Here is a 6322-nt window from a genome sequence, read left to right as displayed (position 1 = left end):
GTCCTTAAGCAATTCAGTTGACAAACTGAAAGTGATAAAGAAAAACTTTTACAAACTCTGTTTGCTCTTGTTGTTATAAATATGTAAAGCCAGCATTCAAGTTTTCAGCAATGATTATAACTAACCACATTCGAAATAACGCTTAGGTCTCAAGTTTACTCATATCAATGGCATAATCAACTAGCGAGCAATAATAATAAATCTCGGATGACAACACTTTCTCAAAACAATCATAATATGATATAACAAGGTGGTATCCCGCTAGCCCTTTCTGAGACCACAAAACATAAATGCAGAGCACCTTTAAAGACCAAGGACTGACTAGATATTGTAATTCATGGTAAAAGAGATCCATTCAAGTAATACTCAATGTAAACTAACAGTAATGAATGCAAATGACAGTGGTGATCTCCAACTGGTGCTTTTTAATAAGAGGATAATGACTCAGCATAAAAGTAAATAGATAGGCCCTTCGCAGAGGGAAGCAAGGATTTGTAGAGGTGCCAGAGCTCGGTTTTGAAACAGAGGTGAATAATATTTTGAGCGGTATACTTTCATTGTCAACATAACAACCAAGAGATGGCAATATCTTCCATGCTACACACATTATAGGTGGTTCCCAAACAAAATGGTAAAGTTTATACTCCCCCTTCCACTAACAAGCATCAATCCATGGCTTACTCGAAACAACGAGTGCCTCCAACTAACAAGAGTCCCAGGGGAGTTTTGTTTGCAATTATTTTGATTTAGTTTGCATAAAGCATGTGACTGGGCATCCCGGTGACCAGCCATTTATCTCGTGAGTGAGGAGCGGAGTCCACTCCTCTTGAGAATAACCCGCCTAACATGGAAGATACAGACAGCCCTAGTTGACACATGAGCTATTCGAGCATACAAAACAGTATATTTGTTTGAAGGTTTAGAGTTATGCACATACAAATTTACTTGGAACGACAGGTAGATACCGTATATAGGTAGGTATAGTGGACTCATGTGGAATAACTTTTGGGTTTAAGGGATTGGATGCACAAGCAGTATTCCCGCTTAGTACAGGTGAAGGCTAGCAAAAGACTGGGAAGAGACCAGCTAGAGAGCGACAACAGTCATGAACATGCATTAAAATATATCAACACCGAATGCAAGCATGAGTAGGATATAATCCACCATGAACATAAATATCATGAAGGCTATGTTGATATTGTTTCAACTACATGCATGAACATGCGCCAAGTCAAGTCACTTAAATCATTCAGAGGAGGATACCACCCTATCATACCACATCATAGCCATTTCAATAGCATGTTGGCACACAAGGTAAACCATTATAACGCATAGCTAATCAAGCATGGCACAAGAACTACGATCTCTAGTTGTCATTGCAAACATGTTTATTCATAATAGGCCGGTTCAGGAACGATGAACCAATCATATTTACAAAAACAAAAGAGGTCGAGTTCATACCAGCCTTTCTCATCTCAGTGACTCCATCATATATCATCATAATTGCCTTTCACTTGCACGACCGAACGATGTGAATAATAATAATAGTGCGCGCGCATTGGACTAAGCTGGAATCTGCAAGCATTCAATAAACAGGAGAAGACAAGGCAATATGGGCTCTTTTGTCAGATCAACAATAATGCATATAAGAGCCACTTCAACAATTTAATCATGGTCTTCTCCTATCGACCCCCAAAGAAAACAAAAGAAATAAAACTATTTACACGGGAGAGCTCCCAAGAAGTAAACGAAGAACAAGAAATATTTTTGGGTTTTCTTTTTAATTACTACTACAAGCATGGAAATTAAAACTAGCTAAAAGCTACAACTAATTTTTTTGTTTTTCTTAAGGTTTATTAAACACACAAGAAGAAAGCATAAAAAGGAAAATAAACTAGCATGGATGATACAATGAAAAAGTATGAGCACTGACATCTAGCAATGAGTGTGTGAACATAAATGTAATGTCGGTGGAAATACGTACTCCCCCAAGCTTAGGATTTTGGCCTAAGTTGGTCTATGGCCACGGCTGGCCTGGCGGGTATCCATAATAATAGTTGGGGTTGTACTGAGAAGAAGAAGAAGAGGACTCCGATTGCCACTGGCTAGCGATCATCTCCGGATCCCACTGGTAATTAGACTGTTGTGAAGGATCAAATTGTGGTTCCGGCTCTGGCTCCATGGCTGGTGCAGGGTTCCGGTAGGCGTGAATAGCCTTCAACGAAACAAGGTACTGGCCTGCAGATAAATCAAACAAAGAAGGAGCAGGCAGGGTAATAGTCTTAGGATGATGTTTATCAAAGAACAATTTGTATTTAAGCTCTCCTTCCCTATTCTTAACAATAAAATCATGTGCCACCATACTTTTATAATCTAGATAAACACAAGGCAGCACCTTTTCTTCCTTTTCATAATGCATAATAGGAATGTTAAAATGTGCAGCTAGGCGTGAAGCATAGATGCCTCCAAAGATGGGGCCCTTGGTGCGGTTCAGACTTAACCGTTTAGCAATAATGCCGCCCATACTAACAGAGTTATCACCGTATAAATCGTGGAGCAAAATAATAATATCATGGATACTAAGGTTTCCACAGTTCCCGCGACCAATTAAACAACAACTAGCAAATAATGCAAAATAGCGTAAAACAGGAAAATGTATGCTAGGGATTCGTGCATCGGAAACCTTCCTTGTTTCCCCTATAGTGATAGTATCAATAAACCCATCCACATCCTCGCGATGTGGTTCCTCTGTCTTGCCCTCGAAAGGGACTAAACAAACCCGACAAAAATCATAAAGTGACATCTCCTTATGCTCATCATATAAATGGAACTCCACCGTAGGTGGTGAGCTTCTAGAATGGAAATGAAAGTTTTGCACAAAGATATTTGTGAGTAAGAGATACTGATCGCATTGGTCATGGAGGAAAGCGGTGAGGCCTGCATTCCTAGCCAATTCATGAAAATCTTCATAAATCCCAGCTACTCTCAAGAAATCATCGGAAGGCCATTCACACGCCCAAACCTCCGTGGTGCGAGGTAGATTATACTTAGGCTTCGGTGCCTTTTCCTTCGAGCTTCGGCTCGATGAGCCCCTCAAAAGTCTCTTCATCATTTTCTGAAAAATTCTGAAATTTTTAGCAACTTCAAAATAAAAGTAAACCAAACTCAATAATATTGATAGCAACTACTCCTACAAGTGCCTAGGGCCTATATCATGCATCAAAACTACTTTTGACCATATAAATTTGACATGCAAGCTCAAGAACAGGGTCACCTAAGCAGGAAAAATTTGCAATGAATAAAGCACTAGAACAAAAACTAATTGGACCAATGGAGGAGTCACATACCAAGGAACAATCTCCCCAAGCAGTTTTGTGAGAGGTGCTTTGAGCAAGGAGATCGAAAATGGCAGCAAAATGAGCTTGGACTCGGGTTTGAGCTGGATATTCGTGTCTGGGGGAGGAAGAAGGAGTGTGTGTGGGTGAAAGGATAAGTGGAGGAGGGCCACCGTGGGCAGGTGGTTGACCCCCCTGCTGTGTTCTTAGTGCCAAATATTCTCAAATATTCTAGAAAAAAATAATATTTAAATTTCAGGGCATTTGGAGAACTTTTATTTTTGGGGTATTTTTATATTGCACGGATAATCAGATAACAGACAGAAAAATATTTATTTTTATTTTTTTAATATAAATAATAGAAAGTAAAAGTGGGGTATAGAAGGTTGTGCTTTCTAGTTTCATCCATCTCATGCTCATCAAAAGGAATCCACTAACAAGGTTGATCAAGTCTTGTTAAAGAACTCATTCCGAATAACATGGAACCGGAGAAATTTTGAATAACACTGTGTTACCTCAATGGGGATATGCACATCCCCAATAATAAGAATATCATATTTCTTCTTGACAGTAGGAAGAGGAAATTCAAAACCTCCAAATACAATCGATGGAATTTTTCCAATAGAGTTGATACTGTGGACTTCAGGTTGTTTCCTCGGAAAGTGTACTGTATGCTCATTACCATTAACATGAAAAGTGACATTGCCTTTAGTGCAATCAATGACAGCCCCTGTAGTATTCAAAAAGGGTCTTCCAAGAATAATAGACATACTATCATCCTCGGGAATATCAAGAATAACAAAGTCCGTTAAAATAGTAACATTTGAAACTACAATAGGCACATCCTCACAAATACCGACAAGTATAGCGGTTGATTTATCAGCCATTTGCAAAGATATTTCAGTAGGTGTCAACTTATTCAAATCTAGTCTACGATATAAAGAGAGAGGCATAACACTAACACCGGCTGCAAGATCACATAAAGCAGTTTTAACATAGTTTCTTTTAGTGGAGCATGGTATAGTGGGTACACTGGGATCTCCTAGTTTCTTTGGTATTCCACCCTTAAAAGTATAATTAGCAAGCATGGTGGAAATTTCAGCTTCCGGTATCTTTCTTTTATTTGTAACAATATCTTTCATATACTTAGCATAATGATTCCTTTTGAGCATATCAGTTAATCGCATACGCAAAAAGATAGGTCTAATCATTTCAGCAAAGCGCTCAAAAAATCCTCATCATCCTTTTTCTTGGATGGTTTGGGAGGAAAAGGCATGGGTTTCTGAACCCATGGTTCTCTTTCTTTACCTTGTCTCCTAGCAACAAAGTCTTTATCATAATGTTGATTCTTTGATTGTGGGTTATCAAGATCAACATCAGGTTCAATTTCTATATCATTATCATTACTAGGTTGAGAATCATCATGAACATTATCATTAACATTATTACTAGTTTCAGGTTCATTACCAGATTGAGTTTCAGCATCAGAAATAGAAATATCATTTGGATTCTCAGCTGTTTCAGTAACAGGTTCACTAGAAGCATGCAAAGTCCTATCATTTTCTTTTTCTTCCTTTTAGAAGGACTAGGTGCATCTATATTATTTCTCTGAGAATCTTGCTCAATTCTCTTAGGGTGGCCTTCAGGATACAAAGGTTCTTGAGTCATTCTACCAGTTCTAGTAGCCACTCTAATAGCATTATCATTATCCTTACTATTCAATTCATTGAGCAAATCATTTTGAGCTTTAAGTACTTGTTCTACTTGAGTGGTAACCATAGAAGCATGTTTACTAATAAGTTTAAGTTCACGTTTGACATTAGCCATATAATCACCCAAGTGTTCGAGCATATTTGAATTGTATTTCAATTGTCTACCAAAATAAGCATTAAAATCTTCTTGCTTAGCCATAAATGTATCAAACTCATTTAAGCATGGGCTAGCAAACTTAGTAAATGGGATTTCAGCTTTATCATATCTATAGAGAGAATTTACCTTTACTACTTGTGTTGGGTTATCAAGACCATGAGTTTCTTCAATAGGTGATGGATCAAGATCATATGTTTCTTCAATAGGCGGTAAATTAAGACCGTGTATTTCTTCAATAGGAGGTAAATTCTTAACATCTTCAGCTTTAATACCTTTTTCTTTCATAGATTTCTTTGCCTCTTGCATATCTTCAGGACTGAGAAATAGAATACCCCTCTTCTTCGGAGTTGGTTTAGGAATAGGCTCAGGAATTGGCTCCGGAGGTGTCCAATTATTTTCATTTGTCAACATATTATTCAATAGAATTTCAGCTTCATCCGGTGTTCTTTCCCTGAAAACAGAACTAGCACAACTATCCAGGTAATCTCTGGAGGCATCGGTTAGTCCATTATAAAAGATATCAAGTATTTCATTTTTCTTAAGAGGATGATCAGGCAAAGCATTAAGTAATTGGAGAAGCCTCCCCCAAGCTTGTGGGAGACTCTCTTCTTCAATTTGCACAAAATTATATATATCCCTTAAAGCAGCTTGTTTCTTATGAGCAGGGAAATATTTAGCAGAGAAGTAATAAATCATATCCTGGGGACTACGCACACAACCAGGATCAAGAGAATTAAACCATATCTTAGCATCACCCTTTAATGAGAACGGAAATATTTTAAGGATATAAAAGTAGCGAGTGCTCTCATCTTTAGTGAACACGGTAGCTATATCATTTAATTTAGTAAGATGTGCCACAACAGTTTCAGATTCATAGCCATGAAAAGGATCAGATTCAATCAAAGTAATTATATCAGGATCAACAGAGAATTCATAATCCTTATTGGTAACATAGATAGGTGAAGTAGCAAAAGCAGGGTCAGGTTTCATTCTAGCATTTAGAGATTGCTTGTTACATTTAGCTAATAACCTCTTAAGTTCGTATCTACCTTTGCAAGCTAAAATAGCTAAAGAGGCTTCTTGATCAAAAACATAACCCTCCGGAATAATAAGTGATT

Source organism: Triticum urartu, chromosome 3A, assembly GCF_056163025.1.
Source record: "Triticum urartu cultivar PI428250 chromosome 3A, HENAU_Tu73, whole genome shotgun sequence".
NCBI classification, from domain to species: Eukaryota; Viridiplantae; Streptophyta; class Magnoliopsida; order Poales; family Poaceae; genus Triticum; species Triticum urartu.
Note: the sequence above shows the minus strand (reverse complement) of the source record.